The sequence below is a fragment of the Triturus cristatus genome, chromosome 6 (genome assembly GCF_964204655.1).
Source record: "Triturus cristatus chromosome 6, aTriCri1.1, whole genome shotgun sequence".
NCBI classification, from domain to species: domain Eukaryota; kingdom Metazoa; phylum Chordata; class Amphibia; order Caudata; family Salamandridae; genus Triturus; species Triturus cristatus.
Window position 1 is genome coordinate 958,686,817 of NC_140589.1, and position 19,734 is coordinate 958,706,550.

General features: G+C 41.3%; 1 protein-coding gene across 3 annotated transcripts in view; it reads left to right on the top strand.

Moving 5' to 3' along the window:
- ADGRG6 (adhesion G protein-coupled receptor G6) overlaps nt 1-19,734 on the top strand; it is a 621,002-nt gene that overhangs the window by 351,993 nt on the left and 249,275 nt on the right. The gene's annotated exons all lie outside the window — the stretch shown is intronic.

Sequence of the window (19,734 nt, forward strand, 5' to 3'; positions counted from 1 at the left end):
GAATTTTTTAGCCCAAGACCTGCCGAGGCAGGGAATTGAACGCTGGTCCCAGGCCAGACCTCTGCATCAGGGTCTGCCGCTCTAACCATTGAGCCACACTTCTCCACTATTGTGTGTCTTCTACTAGTGAATTGTGGCATTCCCCTGCAGTGCCTGTGAGTATGACTGTGTGACTCAGGCTGTTTATCAAGGAAGAGTTATAGGTACGCCCCACGTTTATTTTACAAAAGCCTTTGGTACTTTTTCCCCATTGAAGACTCGCAGGAGAAGTAAGTAGCCTCCGGGTGAACCATTTTAGCGGACATCTGACTACGTAATGAGACAAAGGTCCCAATTTTCCTCTGTCTTTAGAAGGCCAGGGTATGTCCCACCCATCCGATTCAAAGAGGGGTGGTATGGGGCTTACCAATATCTTTTAGTGGTTTTAGTCTGACCACCACCGGGTGGAGGAGTAATTGAAATATTTAGATGTAGCTGATAGGACTTGGGTAGCAGTTTTTAAGCAAAGTCTGGCCTGGGCCAGTGTTTTCGCCCCTTCCTGCCTCTCTCAGTCATGTCTGCCTGGCGGGTAGCTACAACACCGTGGGCAGAGTCAATGGATGGGTGGCGGCCTTTGTCCCTGATCCGTGCATTCACAGAGAAAGCTTAGAAGTATCAGAGGTGAGAATATAGATATTCCGCACTAACCCGGACAATTATGATAGGAAGCTGGCCTTCAAAACCTCCCTGACGTGATAAAGCGATCAAGACCTAGCTAAAAGGAAGTGGTGTGAAGTTGGGGTATAGTACCATATTATCATCCCCTTTTATGTAGGGTGGGTGTCCCTCCAAACTTATTATTTTATCTAAAGCAAAAATGCTTAATATGTGAAAATAAATAAAAGAGTAACCAAAAAAAGGCCCACAAATTTAGTGAGCGACAAAGTAGCACAAAGAAATGCAGTTGTAGCAAAGGGCCCAAAGTTACACTCAATAGGGCCAATACACAATGGTAAGTTACTTGTAAATGTAACTTTATGACCAAATGTCACGTTTTTTACACCTGCATGGAATCTACAAATGGATTCCTGGGAGGTGTCAATGCATTTAATATTGTGGATTAGATTAGCGCGAAGAAATCAACCACAGTAAATCCTACAAAAAGGTGGAAAGTCGGCGTGGTTTGCCTTGGAATTTTAGGACACCCACAAACCCCTCTCAACCTCCTTCCTACCCTGCATATGGTCAGAGATCTACTCCAGCCAAGAGTTAGAGTAACTTTCTAAGATGGCAAGGGAAATGTGGATCACCCCCAGATTTGGTGAGGGTATAGAATGTTTTCCCTATGGGGAATTAATGTGCATATAAACAAGAGGCTTCATTTCCCATCTGTAAAGTTTCCCACTCTAGAGAACTCATCATGGGGGAATTAAAGCCTTTAGAAAAAGTGATGTGATACTCCTAAAGTTCAGCATGGTTCATGGTTGCTGCTTACCGATTGCGAATATCAGTAACCGTACAAAACCACAGAATATAAATGGTGCAACCTACATGAGAGGAAAACAAGAATCTAACACAGTGAAATCAAGAATCTCAGGTTTCCCTTTCGAGTTCTGCAACTGGGTTTACCTTCTGGTTTAGGATTAAGGATTGCCAGGCCAATGAAAATTAAATGTCCAGCGATGTTGGGTTCCTAGCCCTTCCGGTTCAACTGCACCAGAGCTGGAAGGGAGGGCCTATCTAGGTAGTAAAAAGGCGCTGATAGTCATCTTCTACAAAGGCACAATTGATGTATAGCCCACAGGCACATGGACACACTCCATGACCACGCAGGCTCTTTTTGAGGTATGTGGATCCAGTTAGCATCCTAGCATGCTAGTAAGCCAGCAATAGGCTTATGGACCTCTTCCTCATGGAAGGGTAAGGAGACTCTTCTTAGAGCATCCAGTCCACTTGACTGGTGATGGACTTGTGCTTACATCATGTAGAAGAAGGGTATGGCAAGTGGGGAAAGGGTTCCTCATAGATGAACAAAGCAACATGCAATATATTTCACATAGAGGAAGTGTGCTCAAGATTCAGCTCACCTTCATCTTTAGATAATACTGTCTTGGGAAGTCTTTCTCTGCTCTCTTGTGAGGTTAAATATGCATTGTTGGCACCATGTGTCTTGGTCCCTCAATTACTTAAGTTGGCGCGGGTCTTTCAAACCAGTATGGTAATCAGCAGCAGTGACATCAGTAGAACTTCAGCAGGGCAGTAGGATTTGTTCTGGTCTTAAGGGAACAGGCAGCATGAAGTTCCACATTTTGAAAGCACCACAGCAGGGTCCACACAAGTCTGAGCAGTCTAAAGTGGAGTGGGGCTTTAACATTGAGTCAGAGCCCTCTGTAGATGAGCAACAGTTGACTGCACGCAAGCACCAATACTAATATAAAGTTAATTGCAAATTTCCAACCAACTAGGTTGTGGCACAATTTCCCTCCTCAGAGATATTTCTGGGATGGTGATGCCATGCCCCGCTACCAGAAAAAGACTGTTGGTGCTTCTGCTTTCATGATACCAAACAGGTATAATATATAGGAGCTTTGTAATGAGAAACTCTGTATATTTTTCTCAGACAGGATCAGAAAACAAAAGATTATGGGTGTGCAAAAGTCACATAGTTTGCTTTTGCATATTTTTGCAAAATGTCTGAATAATTACATGAAATGCAAATTTTGGATTTGGCGCTATATTTTGTGCAAAATGCATCTTCACATACATTTCAAACATGAGGAAGCACTATAATTACGCAAGTTATGCCCACCCCTAAAAAACAAGTGTAACCTGAAATCACTGAAATTACCTGAGAGTATGCCAACATAATTGAAATTCACCCTGGCCAACAAAAGAGCTGAGCGATGCAGAGGAGCTGGATGTTGTGGCAGTCCTTACTCTGTCTCTGTAGGCCTCAGCAATCTTCCATCTTGCACTCCCTATTTCATACCTTTTGGACCTGTCTCTCTCTGCATGGTCACCCCCAAACGTTTTGTCTTCACCCCTCCTGTTTGCTGGAATTTGTTTTGTTGGACTTAGGACTCTGTGCACTTTACCATTGTAATCAGTTACAAAGAGCTTGTGCTCACTCCTTTCAATATGGTAAAATTGGCTTACACCCAATTGACACATTTAATTTACTTATAAGTCTTTAGTGAAGTAGTACTACTTGTACCCAGGGCCTGTAAAGTAAATGCTACTAGTGGGCAGCAGCACTCATTGTACCACCGACTAAAAGTACCCTTTTAAAGCATAACTCAGACCTCTCATTGTAGCCTGCATGCAGTTTTAAACTACCACTTTGACCTAGCAAAAACCGTTTGGTAGACACAAACCTTCCTTTTTAAAACAGATAAGTCACCCCTTGTGTAGGCCCTAAACAGCATATGCCCTAAACAGCACATAGGGTAGGGTACATTGTATTTAAAAAGGAGGTTATGTATTTTGAAGTTTTAGATATCCTAGTACTGGAAAATTACAAATTGTGTTTTTTTCAATTGTGAGGCATATCTGTTCCAATGGATAATATTGGGTTGCCTTATTACATTTAATAAGTGATAACTTTTGATTGGGAGGAGGTATGAATGTCATGTTTACATTAAAGACAATGTAATTTAAATCCCTATTTGATGGTAAAAATACCTCTTTTAGAAAGTTAGCATTTTCATGTCCTAATTATTTGGTACCTTCAGCCTCTGACCCTGATCCCTTTACCCCAGAGTAGCGGAATAACTCCAAAGGTTAGTTGGTACACCTCATGTTCTGAGCTACAGGGACACAACAAGCTCCAGGGGCCTCCCTGCAACTGCCCAGCCACCTTGCTGCACTGGACCTTCCTGGACCTGCAGTTGAACCTGCCTGAGCCCTGCGGCCTCTGCTGGAGTGTTTTTGTGATCCCCAGGAGGTGTGCCTCCCCAGGTCCTGGACCCTTGACTGGCTTCAGAGAGAATTCCTACTGGCCTAACTGAAGGTTCCATCAGATTCGGTGTGGAGTGACACAAAGACTGGCAAAGCCTTGCTGCACAGCAGAAAGCCTTATCAGAACCAACTCTATGTGAGTCAAAGCCCTTCAAAGCCTCGATGCACTTTCTCATCGGAACTGAAGCCGGATGACACCAAGCTTCGCAAAGCAACACCGCGCAGACTACTCACCAAGGACATAAGGTCCAACTCTCCATGGGCCAAACTTGGTCCTGTGCCTGCCCTGTGCTCTATCGTGGTCAGCCTGAACATGTGACTTTGTCCAGGTCCAGCACGACCAGATACCCTGATTTGGCGTTTTGGCGCCTTCACAGCTACTTTTATCTAAACCTTTAAAATTCCATATCTCCAATTCTACTGATTGGAGTTTTGTCATTTTGATCTCAAATTATTTGTGAAAACATAATCTGTTTTTCTAAATTGGTTGGGATTTTTCTTGTGTTGTGTTTTCACTTTGTTACTGTTGATGTGCTGCATAAATACTTTATACTTTACCTCTGAGTCAAGCCTGATTGCTTTTGTGCCAAGCTTCCAGATGGTTAAGCACATGCAAATTTAGTGACTGTTGTGATTCACCCTGACATGGATTGTGGTTGTTGCTTGAGAAGGGTTTCACCCCCCCAAATAATAACCCAGTTTCTCACAATACCAAACAAAGGTTTGCAAACAGTGAAGTGTGATCTTATTAAGAGGTGTTCTGAAGGTTATCCTGATCAGTCTTAGGTTATTGCTCATCCCAATTTTCACTATAATTTTTGCAAAATAAATGTACTAAATGATTACCATAATTTACATTCTTTAAAAAAAGAAACATGCACGAGTCCAGTTCATCATAGGTCACTTGATTTAAATTCCAAAATGAGGCCAGTGAGCTTCAACCCAGAGTCCAGCTCACAAGCCAGGACCTGTTTAAGGGGGCACGGAGGGCTACCCGCTCAATTCTGAATGCTGGGGAGATCAATTTAATGTTTCCTCGTTTCAAGTACACATTAAGGGTGTTCAAATGGAGCACTAGATCTGCAGCTTTGGGGGTCGCTTTGAAGAGACATCCAGGTGAAAGTAAAATAAATTATTAGGGTGTAACAGGTACTCTGCCTCCACACTATCAAATATCCCCTCACCGAAGTCTGGCAATGTTGAAGGGTCTGCTTTAGGATTGCTTTCCCACCTGCTATCTGGATATGATGGGCAACAGTTTCAAGAGCTGTGTTACCTTCTCCAGACCACAAGGCTGTGAAGTGGTAATTGAGTTATTAATCAATCAGGTTTCTTATAAAGCGCAACTATTTACCCATGAGGGTCTCAAGGTGCTGAGTGGGGGCTTTGGGGGGGGGGGGTGATCTGCAGTTCAGTCTAAGAGCCAGGTCTTGAGGTCTTTCCTGAATTGCTGCAGTGATGCTGATTGCCAGAGGTGCAGAGGCAGGGAATTCTAGGACTTTGCAGTGAGGTAGGAGAAGAATCTTCCTCCAGCCGTGGTCTTGCAGATCCGTGGGATTGTAGCCAGGGTAAATTGGGTAGAGCGTCGATGTCTGGTGGGAGTGGAGAAGAAGAGGGGGTGGTTGGGATATAAAGGGCCAGCTTATTAATACGTTTGTAACACTGCCAAACTCTACAACTGCCTCATATGGAGCCTCATATGGTGAGGGTTAATTAACTTTCTTTTGTGGGAAAATATGTGATTGATTGATTAGAAGAAAGCCAGCCTTTCAATGCTTCTGCAACATTTCAGGTGTAGTAGAGGAAGAGGTGATTGGCAAGGCAGGCGTGCAGAGTTGGCTGTGGAAGGAGTTTAAAATAATTGGGATTTAAGAAACCTCAGTGTGAAGTTTCAGCCTCAATGGTCCATTTTGTGGGATAAGAGTTCGTCAACAGTGGACCTTAACTTTATAGCCTGGGAGCCCTAACTTAAGCAACAGCAGGGTGCTACTAATCCCATTTTTCTCACTACAAATTCAGCATCACATTCACTTATTTTCCCAAAAAATGACAGACCTGTATTCATGACAACACTGTCCTTGAGAGCAATATTGAGTTTTAATTGCCAGTCTCCTTCTCTGCTGACTTTTGTGAATGGAGGTAATGGCTTTTTCTTTTAGCATCAGAAATGTACCCACATTTTAAGGCCATATAAACACTTCGCATTATATACAGGGCTACTCGAATTAAGTGGCAGGGGAGGACCAAATTATGCAGCAGTGTTGACTGAATTATGTGGCAAGAGAAAGGCCGACTATGTGGCATAATGTGGCACATTTTGTGATAGTATTTCTTTGTTGTTTTGTCAGTTTTTCATAGGTTAGCGCTGTCTGGGTAAAGGTTTCACATCATTAGTACCAGTATAACACCCACATACAGCAATAAGCAACAGAAAGGTGACTAATCAAAGAAATGTCCTCTGCACAGCATTATATGTTGCTACATTTTTAGTGACAGTTGGTCCTTCTGAGCTAAAAACAATATTTTGTTTTGTTAAAATCTGGGTATTATAATGCAGATGATAGCTTGTGTGGCAAATGCAACAAATTCATAATTATGCTGGCTGAAAACTTCAAGACCTAAAAATTGCATATTTTAAGTGGACCTAATTAAAGATGAATTATTGCTAATTTGTCTTATTCTTTTTAAAGTTGATGCTTGTGCCCCTACTGTAAAAAATCTGCAAGAACTGAAACAATAATTGTGATCATATCTGCGTTGCCCTCCATTTTCCGAGCAATGCCTCTTAAACATAAACCCATTGACAGAGATGTCAGATCAATTTTGAGGTATTGATACTGACCAAGTCCCAAATTGTTGGCCTGATTTGACCAATTCCGAATTAAAAGATCATGATTTTGACTTATTATTCTGGCTCCTTTTTCTTGGTATTTTTTGGGGGGAATTTCTGTCTGTTTTATTCCATAACTTGTTTTGGTCATGTGTTTTGTATGAGTTCATAATTATTTTGTGTGTTTTGAAAAAAAAATGAAGCTGCAACTGTTACATTTCCACATTTATTTAACGTAAAATGGTACGCAACACAATACACAATCAGGATTTAGAAGGAACTACAGCACCGAAACAGCACTCATCGCGGCCACAGACGACATTCGAAACATCCCAGACCTAGGCGAAACAGCAGTTCTCATTCTGTTCGACCATTCCGCTGCCTTAAAAATTGTCTCCCAAAACACCATCAAGAGAAGTCTCCATGAGATTGGCATACACGGATCCACACTCAAATTAATCTGTTATGCTCCGACAAGAAGAATCCAAAGTGTTGGGCTGCCATCCTTCACTTCAGAGACCAAGACACTGATATGTGGTGTCCCACAGGGATCGTCCCTCTGCCCCACTCTTTTCAGCATATACATGACACTGCTCACCAACATCATCCAATCACAAAACATCACTGCCATCTCCCATGCTGATAACAACTGACTCATCCTCTCCCTGACAGACAAACACCACAAGAACCAACTTCACCAACTGCAGGACCATGGTAGCAGACTTGATGCGAACCAGCTGCCCGAAACTCAACTCCAACAAGACAGAAGTATTGGTCTTCAGCAACAAGACCTCCCCAGGGATTCCACCTGCCGGCCGTCGAAGTTAGGATCAACACCCACAGACCATGTTAGAAATCTAGGGATCATCCTAGATGACAAGATCAACATGACTGCTCAAGTCAACGCAGTATGCAGTTCCTGCTTCTACATCCTACTCATGCTGCAAAAGATCTTCAAAAGGTTGCCTCAGAATACCAGACAGACAGTCATTCAAGCGCTAATCACTAGCTGGCTGGAGTACGGCAGCACTCTCTAAACCGGAATCTGCAAACAACTCCTACACAGCCAACAGACCATCAAGAACGCAGCTGCAAGACTCATACTCGACCTCCCATATCACACCCACACCCACATTACACTGCACCTCAGGAGGATTCACTGACTCCACATTCACAAGTGCAGGCAATTCAAACTTTTCACACACATATACAAAGCCCTACACAACACAGGACCAGAATACCTGAACAGCCGCATACACTTTCACTCACGCCCAAACACCTATGCCCTGCCTCACTCTCACTCGGACACAGTCCCCGCATTTGCAAAAGCAAAACTGGAGGTTGCTCATTCTCGTACATCGCTCCCGAGACATGGAACAACCTCCCTCAACACATCAGTGCCTCCTACTCACTTCTTGAGATTCTGCAAGAAGCTGAAGACCTGGTTCTTCTACATATAAGCATCTTGGGACCACACAACTGCACACCTAAGCTCCTGGATTCTCTCGTGCGTTATGCAAATTAACATAACAGAACATAACATAACTTGCGCTTGGATGCCTGATGGGTTTTGGGGCTTTAAGAAGCCATATATAATGCAACTCTCATATCTAATACACTGATGTAAAATATTAGTAATGTAAAACACACATACGAGCATCTGCACCTGTTTAAAGCTTTATTACAAAACAACTACCGTTTTTTAATCCCTTGCCTGTTATTCTGTAAAGCGATTGGCACTCGTGAGTGACAGAATTGAAAATCACTCAAATGATTGTCTATTTTCAGTTTTTTCCATATTTAAAAATAAATACAGATAAAGAAATAGATGATTTTCTGGCTATATTTAGGAAAATCTGTAAAAACGGAACACTGGGAGCCTTAGCTATAATGTGATAAAGCGAGCTCTACTAGCACATGTTCATCCTAGGACTTGTACAGAGCTAGAATTCTGGGGGAGGGAGCAAACATCAGGCCATTTACTGTTACAGATGTGCTATTGCAAAGACATATAGTAGAGGGTCTCGGATCTGCCAGGCTTGTAAAATGGATCCACCCAAGCAGCAAACAATGGCTGAAAATAGAAAGTTCTCACAGATGATAACAGTCTTACAAAGGCAATGAGGACAGGACTGTCTGGGATTCTAAGAGTGTTGGTTTTGTGGCAGACATTGTGGACAGCTACTGGCTATATAAAGATATTCTAATTAGAATAATTGGTTGTAAATGTATGTTAAATCGACAGTATGTAAATATGATAAAGATCTCGCCCTTTTGGAGCTATATTGGACACGCCTGATCTATAAGTTGATATGCCATTGCTGTCGACTGACAGTGTGTCAAACAGGTGAGTTTTAGCCAGTGCGGATTTTTCAGCCAAGAGTGCAAAGCATGATGGGACTTGGAGGCCTTTATTTAGAAAGGAATGAATGTAATTGCAAGATCTGACATACTTAGTGATGTTATCAGAAAAACAAGTCCGTCTGAAAGTCTGCTTCCTGACCAGGGGCCAGCTGCCATCTATGTTCATATTCTTCTAGATAATGATAATGGATCAGGGTATAAAATGTAGGCCCACGAAAGTCAGACCCTGATTTTCAAAAGACCGAATTATGTGAATGACATCTGTTAACATTCTATGGGGCCAATTCACAAAAGCATTTAAAACAGTATGTGAAGTAATCCTATAGGAGTAAAGCTTCACCTCCTCATAAGTGCATTTGTAAATCGGGCCTGAAATGACCCAAAAAGTGCAAAGAGGCCACGGTCCTTTTTATGTGAAACAATTCAATACGAATATTCCCATTATTTTTAGATGTTTTGAGGGGCCAATTCACAAGGACATTTGAGTGTATGTGAAGTGTTACTCTGTAGTACTACTAGTCATACTCATAAATTCCTTTGTGAACTGGTCCCAAAGTATGTACCGATATCTTATGTTTTGGATAGACTGTAAATCTGGCATGGATCTAGCCCTGCTACGCAAATGTTCAACAGCACTGGCTTAGATCACCAGGTGCCACGGATAATACTTTCCAAATTTAAAAAATAGCAGATGGAAAAAGGAGCACTAAGAATTCGAATTTCATTTGGTGTTTTATTGCATCCAAAGGCCTGCTACTGCTCACTTCTTTACCTTCTCACCTCACTTACTAAAAAAAGAAACCTGCATTTAACTTTATGCAAGTGCTCTTTGTAACAAGGAAAGTAAGGGGGTACAAGTAAGGGGGTACATTTAATTAAATTCAAATGCAAACATTTGGCTGTGTTTACAGGATGGGATCCAGGGCTGGACTGGGAACTCAAAGCAGCCCTGGCAACTTTTGTCGGACCGGCCCCCACGCACGTGTGAAGTACTGCTGCTTGATGAAACCGGCTCCTAGCACTATTGCTTTTGTTACTGGGGGCCGATATTTCTGCATTGCTGCAAAACCGCCCCCCCCCCCTCTCCAAAGGCGGTCCCCACCCTTCGAGCCTCCCGGGCAAACGCTCGAGGCCCGCTACGGCCAGTCTGGCCCTGAGGGGATCCTGGCAATGTCCATGTCTTTTCCATATCATACCCCGGAAACAAGAGAACAAAAGAATGCCAAAGGCAGGCTTATAATCTAAGACAAACCAAATAAAGACAGTTTATTAAAGGGTTTACAGTAACATGCTCCTTCAATCTCACATAAGCTTAGCCTACACCCAGCACCCGTTCAGGGATTTTCGGAATCCAGGAAAAATGATATTTTGCCAATAGGGCTCTCCTGTACCCATAACAAGGCTATTTTTAGGCCACTTGTTGAAATGTGTTGCTTTCATTTGTTCACTATGAGTTTTCTCTTGGTACAATTGTTTTTTTTTTTAGATTGTACAATTATAACTGAATATTGCATGTGTATTGTTTTGTGTTTTAAAGTTGTAAGACAATTTGCTGAAACAATAAAGATTGTTGTTGTCGCCTTCTTGTGGCCATTTGTGATTTGACCGTAAGGTGACTGCCGACCTTGGCCCCAATGTAGCAATGGCCAAGCCTACTGCACAATCTTACAACATAGGGATCAGCAGCACCCTGCGAGTTTTATGGTTCAGTCCAACTCTCTGATCATGATGCCTGAAATAAGATGCTGCTACATTGAAATTCTATCAAATCTAAAAAGCGATCGGTGGAATGCTTGGACTGATCTCAGTGTGGGGTGTCAGCCCACCAGTCCATTTTGTTTCTCCCTCTGTCACTGCTGATATAAACCAACCATGGTCCTGCACCAACAGGAACAACTTTTTTTGCATATTTCTTTATTTTATTTTGTTTGGGAAAGAGTATACTCGTGACAAGAAAATTGAGACGGTAATCTGAGTTTAGCTACCAAAGAAAGTCCATTGTAGTCTATAAAATACAGCCGGATATTAACAAGTAACAACGCTTCGTGGTGGCGCATATTTTCCTAAATTTATACATCACACTTAATATAAAAATCAAGCATTAACATTGGTAACTGTTTAGTTGGACATGGTATAACCTTAGAGGCTTTTGCCTCCTCCTTTCATACAAAGTTTTGAATTCAGTTTATGGGTGTTGAGTTTTTGACAGCGCAGTCTTGCAATTCTGCATCTCATAAGGAAGCCTCACCATTAAATTATTTCCAAGGTTTGATTAATGCTATCATTATTTGTACCTGTCCTGTGGTTGCTCATCTGGGACCTTATTATACAAAGTGCTCTTGGAGAGCAAGTGACGTGAGCGCCCCCTTTGTTCATCGCTGGGACACTCTGGCATTACTGATGGGGCCACAGACGCTTGTGCAGTTCTTTCTGTAATAATGTGATGGGGTAGAAGGGGATTGCAAAATGGTGACATTTATTTTACAAAATTTAGTGAAATTTCTCAAACAATACTTCAAATGTCACACAACTATTCAAAATTAATTTCACCATATCTAATGTGATATTTGTATGCAACGGTATACCTTGCATGTACACGTCACATGGGATACCAGCAAGGGGACAAACTCAAGTAGAAAATGCCTCTTACAGGACATTTTCTGCATCACCCCACCTCCTCCTGTGAGATATTTTCTGCCTAAGTCAATCAAACACTGATGAATGTACGCAGAATGTGTGATACATTGATGGCGTGAGGTACCATATTTTCGGAGCTTTGCAAGTGATTGATTGATTTGTTGACTATTCTTATGTGTTACTGGTGTGGGGCACTGTCAACATATGGATACCGTTATTCATAACTTGAGAATGGAGGACTGTTGACCAATGCCGGAAGTGATGCTAGGCAATATTGAACTGAAATCCAAAGCAGATGTGCCATGTCATTCATGCAATCAGGTGCTTTGCTTTATCTGTCCATTACCCTGAGATTTAGTTATTTTAACGATAAGGTCGCTGAAACACTGGAACACATACATTAGTCTATACTCGGAGCTGATAGCCCTAAATGACAAAAACTTTACAATTCTGTTTCATAAAAGTGGCTGCAGAATGGGACAAGGAGCCACGCGGTTGTGGTAACATGGGAAAGGAAGCAAAGCTATTGGTTATACTGTAAAATGTTTTAAACTCTGTTGTACTAATTTAAAACCTATAGAATGTATAGTAAATGTATTGTTATGAAGTTGTTTTTAAATAAATGTCTTGATTTTTGTCTTGGTGTGTTGGTGGGTATATATCTGATGTGATTTCCTGAGCTGTGATTATCTATTTTTTTTGTAAGCAAAGCCAGCCCATAAGTACATGCAATTTGCATTCGAAATTTTGATTGTGCTTTTATAGAGCTATGCAATAAACGTTACACATACATGCATAAATAAATGATGAAGTTGAAATGTCAGTTTGAGACATCTGTCATTTGGTCACTGATACCAAACCCTGCTTCTTGGTTAAATAAGTCAACATCACATATTTTAACATTTCCACACCGTACATATGATGTTGGATCGTGGCTAGAGTCATTTTGCCTGAATTCCCGGCCGAGAGACCATACAAAAATGATGACTTTTCTGTAATTGTTTAGCAAAAAGGAGATTTCCTTTCAGTCTACTTTGCACAGAATCATTGGTCTGATGTATCAAAGGGTTTTAACAATTCTGTGCGTATTGGAAAATGTGTTGGTACATATGGCTCATCCTTGGCAAGAGCTGACAAACATATCTGTTCCCGTGGGTCTGCTGAGAATGGACCTAGTAGTGATATATAGATTATCAATGGGTTCTTGGTGTCCACAGGTGCAAAAGAGGTGGAAAATTTCAGAAGCACCATAAACCTAAAATGTAGGTGGGACTACCTATCTTTTGGGCACATACATCAATCTATTTGTCCTCAGCAAACAAAGAAACTACGTATTTGAAGATTGAAACACATCCACACACTAACTAACAAAGTGATCTAACTAGGCAGAATGACGCCCCCATTTTGATTGACTGGTTTTGAAAACTTCTCATAACATGATGTTTTTCAGTAGGCCTGGGTGAAATTTAAATTACACTGGAGTATTTTGGGGAATTTTGTGATACACTAGTTACTTCAAATTCACAAAATGATTCCAATATGGTGCAATTTGCAGTGAAAGTGTACCATAAGTGTACAGGAACACCAAAATGTGTGTAGCTGCTGCTTGCGGTGGGCTTGTATACATGCATACCCGCATAAAAAATGGACACGCAAGGATGTATTTTGTGATTAAGTGAAGCTCAAAATGATGAATTTGTATTTCACGTAATTAGGCATAATTTTGCCCTAATTTTGTATAATGACATGAAAGCAAAATACAGAAATTCCTTTCCTCCCCATATTTTAGATAGAGTTTATGCAGCTTTTACCTTAAAAAAAAAAAAACACTTCATGCTTCTTTCAGGTCTCTATCCTTCCATGAGGGTTAAAGTGCATCACATAGGTGTCCTGAGTGTTGTGTCACCCCCATAACACCTGAGTTCAAGATACTAGACACATAGGTCTATATAATGAGTTCAGAGCACTCCTGGTTCTAAACCAGACACGGTACTGCAGTACAAGTTCAAAAAACAAGTGAAACACAATGCTGAATTGTGGAATCTGTGTTTTGTTTACATATATATCTCACTGACCCATAGTAAACATATCTAAACCATACATTTGCAACATATACACAACCTAAGATGTCTGATTGTGGGGCGCAGACCTCACTCATTCTGATTGTATAGGAAGGAGACTGCACAGATATAGGTTTTCAGTTGTTTCAGTCTTTTTTTATCAAAAAATGACATCCCCCTTCAGCATGCCTTACACAAACCTGCATCCCTATCAAAGATTTACACAGATGTGTGTTATCCTGTATCCCTTAAGTGTACGGACACAGGTTCTGAATAGGTACAAAAAGGTGTTTTAACCGGCATGACACAATCATTGACCCCTTCTGTTATTCTTTTCTACACCAGCATCTAACCCCCCTCCTATTTAAAAGGTTACTTCTTGGCTCACTGGAACATATAGTTAAACCATAAATCTTCTACTTGGGCACACACTGAGAAATAATTTTGTGGGTGCCCCTCTCTGTTGGTTGATTTGTTGGTCAACCCATCTCTGTGAATATGCATTTCTAGCTCTTTTATCAGTTTTTTTTATGTATAGAACTTGTTATTAGACACCACTCCTACACTAAAATGTTTTATGCAGATTGGGACTAGACGTTGATCGCTGGTGTCTCATTTGTGTGGTGGATACTGGTTATGAATATTTGCACCAAGAGGTTCTTGCATGTGCAACACATAATCAGTGCCTCTGGCTAAAATCCTTATGGACAGTCTTTTGCTCATCATGTGTTTTTGGCCCCTTTCACATCTTCAGTGTGTGTCGGTCTGCAATCCTCCTTTGTGTCCTCATTCACTTCTCTCATTTACATTATGCCTCAGTCTCACCTGTCACCTTTCAAGTGCCTTGGTCTTCTCCCTCACGCATTATATTTTTGTGCCCTTTTGTTCTCTGCCTTGTTCTCTTATTTTTCTTGACTTTACTCCCCTCTCTCACCAATCTTGCGCTCTGGTCCCCTCTTTCATCAATCTTGTGATTTGGTTCACTCTCACATTCATCTTGTGGCATGTTCTCTCCTCTCACTTGACTGGTGTCTGGCCCTCCTCTCTCATTCATTTTCTACAGCAATCTCTCTTTTTTAAAAAAAAATATATATTTTTTATTGTCCTTTTACACTTTTTTTGCAGGTCGTACAGGATTACTACAGAGTTACCAGTGCAAAATACATAGAAATGAGATTAACAGAAGAAACAAATAGCCATAAAACAGTACAAGCAGAATTACAATTAAAAATTATAATATTCAAGCCAGCTCCCCCTGAATCCACTGCCGAACAGGATCCCAAATTTTTCTGCCAAACACCTTTTCTTTCTACCTTTTGTTCTATAGATAGCTTCCACTATGTTATAAGAGGCTAAAAGACGGGCTCTCCATGCTTCAAATAGAGGAGGAGATGGGCTAATCCATTCTTGAGTGATGCAAGCCCTAATTAAAGCCATAGATATAAATAGAAAGGCTTGTTTTCCCTCGGGAAACGTATCTGAATTCACACCAATTAGAACAAGTTCCCCCGTTAGAGTAGGTGAGGATCCAAGCACTATTTTCAAAAAGGCCTGTATTGCCTCTAAAAAGGGGGCTAACCGTGGACAGGCAAAGAACATATGTATTGAATCTGCAGCCTGAAAGCCGCACCTATTACATGCCGTTCCCGCCGTCACGCCCCATTTTGAAATTTTCAAGGGCGTATAATATAGATCATATACAGCCATATAATGCTGAGTACGTAAGCCTTAGTGCCTAATCTCTCAACCCATCTAGCTGCATGAAGAGCTAAATCGTCCAAACAGGTATCCAAAAGGATTCTGTAATAATAACCAATTCGTTTTTTAACAAACAGGTTGTCAATAAGTGGAATCCTTACCATGCCAGATACTTCTAACATCGATAGGGAGCAAAAAAAACTATGGATCTGTAAATATTTGAAATAATCCTGTATAGAAAGATTATATCTTTCTGTTACCTCAGAAAAAGTAAGTAACCGGCTATTCTGCCAGATATCATTCACACAATAGATTCCTTTGTTTCGCCATCTAGACATGGCTGCATCATGAAAAACCGATGGGAATATTTTAGAGGCAGAGAGAGGTGTATAAATCAGCAACTTCATAATTCCCAATTGATGCCTAACTATCTTCCATACCCCGAAGGCTGCTTTCAACGTCTTAAATGTAACTTTTTTATAATAGCTTGGTTCTATATTTTTAAGGAAACAACCACGACATTCCTCTCCCATTATAAGTTCGTATATTGAGGGTGAATGACTCTGAGGGATCCTTGCTTTTCCCCCAATAATAAGTGGAGAGATAAACTGTAAAACAGAAGCAACATAATAGAACAGAAAGTGGGGAATTCCCCACCCCCCCCCCCCCCTGGATTTTGGTAAGATCATCTTTCTATAAGACCTACAATCTTTTTTATAGCCCCAAATAAACCTGGACACCAATCTTTCCAATTGTTTAAAGAAAGTCAAAGGAAACTCAAGAGGAATAGATCGAAACATGTAAAGAAATTTTGGAAGTATAATCATTTTTAACACATTGTTCCGACCAAATAAAGATAAATGAAGATGATCAATCCATTCTAGTGTAACAGTTGCATTTTGAAAAACCGGGTTAAAATTTATAGCTGGAATATCTGATACAGGGGATGTGATTTGAATGCCCAAATACGTTTCTACCGATACTAAAGGAATCGATGGGGGGGGGTTCTGGCCTATAAATAGGTTTTGAGTTTTCGCTATGTTCAATTTATAGCCAGAAAAGGCCCCAAACTGAGTAGCCAGATCCTCAACCACTGGAAGGGCTATCGAAATATTAGATGTGAGTACAATAATATCATCAGCATAGGCAAGCGCTCTGTAATTAATATTGGCGACAGAGACTGGAGGTATTTCATATGCTGAATTCAATTTGTTTAAAAAAATATCTATATAAAGAGCAAACAATAGTGGGGAAGAGGGGCAGCCCTGACGGGTACCTCTAGAGATGGAAAAAGGAAGAGATTTTTTAGAGCCCAATTTTATGCAAGATGTGGGGGATACATGAAGAGATTTTAAGGCAAGAATCATCCGTGGTCCAAACCCTTTCATTTCTAGCATCTCCCACAGATATGACCAGGCTACCCTGTCGAATGCCTTCTCGGCATCCAACAGGGTAATGCCTAGATCACAGCTCATCACTTCAGCCCGATCCATTAAAGTAATTACTCGCCTGACATGATCCGAGGTATCCCGATATGGAATAAAGCCATGCTGCAATGGTGATACTATTGTGGAAATGACCCCCGAGATACGAGATGCTAAAATGTTTGAGAAGACCTTACTATCAGCATTGATAACCGATATCCGTCTAAAAGATGAAGGAAAAAGATGAGGTTTGCCTTTCTTGAGAAAAGCCATGATTGTTGATTGGCTCCAAGATGGGGGTGCGATCGCATTTTGAGCCTCAACACATGTCTGGAGAAAGTCTTGTTTCAAAAGAGATCTGAACCCTCTATAAAACTCCAATGGTATACCATCAGGGCCCATAGCTTTCCCGGAAGCCAATGAAAGAATGGCCGCCTCTACTTCATCCCATGAAATTTCTATATCTAAGGCTGCAGATTGAGCTTCGGTTAGCTTGGAGATATTGTCAGTCCCACAAAAGTTTAACAGAGACTCCGATGAATACGAAAGATTGTCCTCCGTATAAAGTTTACTATAAAATGAACGAAAAACCTCCAGAATTTCTCCAGGTAGACTGTATATTTGACCCGAGTCGCCCTGAATCTCTCTCACAGTATTAAACCCTTCCTGCTGCCTAAGCCTCTTAGCCAGGATCCGTCCTGCCATTTCCCCCACTTCATACACTTGGGAGCGAGACACTGTAACTTACTCAGCCAGTTTCGAGGCAAAAACCTCATAGAGCCTAGACTTATGTATAGCAAGTGTTGATTTGATGGATTCAATATCTTGAACTGCAATAATAGCAGAAACTAATTTAGCCTCCCACTCTAGTACAGCCTTCTGATAGGTAGCAAGTTGGGCCCGAGAGGACCTTTGTTTATTAATAGAGTATGACAGAGTCTCTCCCCGGACTGCAGCCTTAAACGAGTCCCAAACCATTTGGGTGGAAGCAGTCCCACGATTAATATCAAAGAATTGTTTAATCCATTTGGACATATGTTCAATATACAGTGGATCGGCCAAAAGTTTACATTCAAATGTCCAGGCATTAATCTTGGAAGATGGACCCAAACCTTGCTTAATCTCAATTAATATAGGATTATGATCTGAGATTAATCTGGGGAATACCTCAAAAATGATATTATTTAGAAGTGTCAAGGAAACAAAAAAATAGTCTAGGCGAACCGCTTTCTGATGTGGGGCTGAGTAGAATGTGTATCCCGGTGCCGAATCTCCTTTTACAAACCCCACATCAGAGAGACCAGACTCTGTAACTAAGCCTCTTAGTGCCTTATAAACCTTCTTCTTGAGCCCTAGATAAGAAGTTTCTGAACTTATATTAACATCTCTGTCAATATGGATATTAAAATCCCCACACAGTACTACTGGAGTGGGCCAGCCAGCTAGTTCTACACTTAAGAAATTTAGAAGGTCAGGGTCATCAGAATTAGGGCCATATAAGGAGCAAATAGTCAACTGTTTTCCATCTACTAGGAGTTCTGTTATGACCCATCTTCCATACTTATCAGTTTTAATACGATTACATGACCCTAACCCCTTTCTAATAAGAATTGCCACTCCCCTAGTAGTAGTACCTTGACCCGTGCATCCCACAAGATGCATCCCCAGATCATTAAAGCATTTTCTATTATTCCAAGTCAAGTGAGTCTCTTGCAAACAGAGAACATCTATTCGCATACTTTGAATAATATGAGCACACATAACCCTCTTTTGCTTATTTTTCAGCCCACAGATGTTCCAAGAACATACTCTTAAGTTAGCCATTGAAAATTCTTTTTTTTTAATTTGTTTGTCGACTCTCCCAACTCTTGACATGCCTCAAAAATATTTTTTAAAAAAACTTAAACCTGTCTGAAAATACAAAGCAACCATGTCTTCCCCTACTGAGCTACAATGCTCATTACCTGCAGTAATCCTATACCTACTTGCCCCACCCCCACACCCCCCTTCCCTCCTCCCCCAAACCCCAGGACCCCTCCCTCCCAACCCCACCAAAAAAGGGCAAAGGGACTGAGCAGTCCCTAATACTGATGGTCTGAGAAGCATAGTGCGTCTCGCTGCGCACTCTCACCTGCTAAACAGAAATCCAAAAGATGCTTATTAGACACAGCAATCTCTTTTATCTTCTGGGGAGTTTGTTGGTGTCTCTTACCATCCATGTTGTTTGCCAGTCTATGATCGCATCCACCTTGTTCCCTTCTCCCCATTCAGTTTGTACCTCATTCCTTTCTGATTTGGGGCTTGCTCTCTGTTCCCACGTGACTTCTATCTTGGCCTCCTCATCCCATGGTCTAGCTGCCCTTTATAATCCATCTTGCACCTCATCTGGTTTGTGCCTTGGCTGTCTGTCTCATCCTTCAGAAGCCCTGGGCCCCTCTATCCCCCAACTGGTACCTTAGACTACCTTTCACGTACAACGTTAGACAATCTGCGGACACTACGTGAGCCACATGATACTGCATTAAAAGTTGCGGAATGGGATAACAACCATTACCATGCCATACTTCGGCTAGAGGTTGAATTAAAACAGAAGACTGGCCATCAGAAAATTGCAATATTTATTAATACCTTGACTTAGGAGGAGTTTTACTTTGATAAGGTTTCTACCAGTAGGACTTTTAGAAAACTGATCGAATATCACTGATAGCACTCAGAATAGAAGGCCAACACTTTTTGCTCCGAAGAAGTCCGAGAGGACGAAACGCGTTGGCTATGGTTTTATTTG